The sequence below is a fragment of the Chrysochloris asiatica genome, unplaced genomic scaffold, assembly GCF_000296735.1.
Source record: "Chrysochloris asiatica unplaced genomic scaffold, ChrAsi1.0 scaffold00384, whole genome shotgun sequence".
NCBI lineage: Eukaryota > Metazoa > Chordata > Mammalia > Afrosoricida > Chrysochloridae > Chrysochloris > Chrysochloris asiatica.
In genome coordinates this window covers 1,088,356-1,090,482 of record NW_006408902.1, presented here as the reverse complement: position 1 = coordinate 1,090,482, position 2,127 = coordinate 1,088,356, and positions in this window count along the sequence as shown.

Genomic DNA, 2,127 nt, shown 5'->3' with positions numbered 1-2,127 from the left:
GTATGCCTATGTACATGCATACACATATTTTTATTTACTATTGTTGTTGTTGAGTGCTGTCAAGTCGATTCCAACCCATAGCGACCCTGTCTAGCATTTCCAAGGAACAGCTGGTGAGCTTGAACTGCCAACCTTATAGTTCAAACGGCTTTGCAGTCTGGACCATTAACCCACAGTGCCACACCAGGACTCCTATAGTTTATGAAAATAAAAACACAAAAGTCCTCTGTAGTCCTCCTCATGAGGTTGGCCCAGGATCGGACAGTCATTCTGCTGTGCATGGAGTCGCTATGAGTTAGTTCCGACTCGATGGCACCTGACAACAACAACAATACCATCGCTAAATGTAAATATATCCATGAATTATTGAATTTTTATGTGACTATCTGTTTCTGTTTCTTAGATTTTTTTCACTCAACATTATGTTTTTATGATTTAAAAATGTTGATACATGTAGCTGAATTTATTTTATTTAAGTGCTCTCTAGTATTTCATGTCATGTGCATTGTACAATTTACTTAATCATGATAGTTGGTGGTGGTTAGTGCTATCAAGTGGGCTTCAACTCATGGAAAGCAGATGCGATCATATAACAGAACAAAATCTTGTCTGGTCCTGCACCACCTTCATGATTTTTAGTATGTTTGAGTTTAATGTTTGGGCTAATGTGTATACCCATTTCATTAAGGGTTTTCCTCATTTTTGATGACCCTCTACTTTACCAGATATGATGTTTTTGTAGCCAATTGGTCTTTCCAGATGACATGTCCAAAAGAAGTAAGCCAGAGTCTTACCATCCTAACTTCCAAGAATCCATCTGGTTGAATTTTGTCTAAGACTGATTTATCTGTTATTCTGTCAGTCTTTTTGTCTGTTTGTATAGATTTCCCTTTTTAAAACTGATTTTTTTTTTTGTACTTGCTGGGTGTTAATTCTTTATCAGTTCTATGTTTTAATAATACCTTCTCTAACCCTTTGGCTTCTCTTCTCACTTTGTTTGTGGGGTCTTTGGTTTTAGAAAGCCTTTTTGAAAATGTAAACAATAATATTTATTTATTTTTAATTTGGGGTTTTTTTGCTTTTGTGTCTTGTTTAACAAAAACTTTTTCTATTAGAAGGCCATAATAAATTTTAAATTTTTTTCTTTTAAAATATTCAGGTTTTATGTTTTTTATTTAGGCCTTAAACATATTGGAAACATAACTTTTGGTGTTGTATGAGGTATGGATTGAATGTATTTATGTCTTGGAAAATCAGGTATCTTAGTCCCTTTTTTTCAGTGGCTGCTCTTCCAATCCCCACAGACATGTTAAATACTTAGTCATTCATGCTCATATCTCTTCATGATTGCTTTGGCAAAACATGTTGTAGTTATCCTGATAAATCTATATATTTTGTATTCACATGTAATACACTAGCAAATTCTATCTGTTGTATCTTAAAGTAGACCTCCTCAAACTGGCCATTTCTCATTCCCTCCACCACTACCACTCAACTGTAAGCTACCATCACTAATTGTCTCCTAATCATTCCACCTTCATCTTTTGCTACTATATAACTTATTATCTATACAACAGCAGAGTTATACATTTATTGAGACTTTTTAGAGTCTGTGAATATATCATACTCTGAATATAATTCACAGTTTTACTGTGGACTTCAAGATCCACCATATTCGGATTGCTGGCTACTTCCCACACCCTGTCTTCTCTCATGCACACACTCCCTTGCTCACTATGCTGCAGACACACTTACTGCTGTTGTTCACATACTCCCTATCTAATATCCTTTGCACTTACTATTCCTTCTTCCTTCTACTTCTCTTCCTGTAGATAGCTATACAGGTTGCTAGGACTTCATTCAGATTGTTTACTGAACATTCCTTAGTCAGAGGGGTCTTTTCAATGCACACTGTCTAAAACAGAACCCTCTCTATTCTCTTACTTTAATTTTCTTCATAGTATTTATTATTACCCACCATTGGTGTGGAGCTGTAGGATCAGCACTGGCCTGTGAACCACAAGGTTAGCAGTTCAACCCCACGAGCTGCTCCTCAGAAATCCTGTTCAGAGTCACTATGAGTCAGAACTGACTTGAACGCATTTAACAATAATAGTATATATAGGG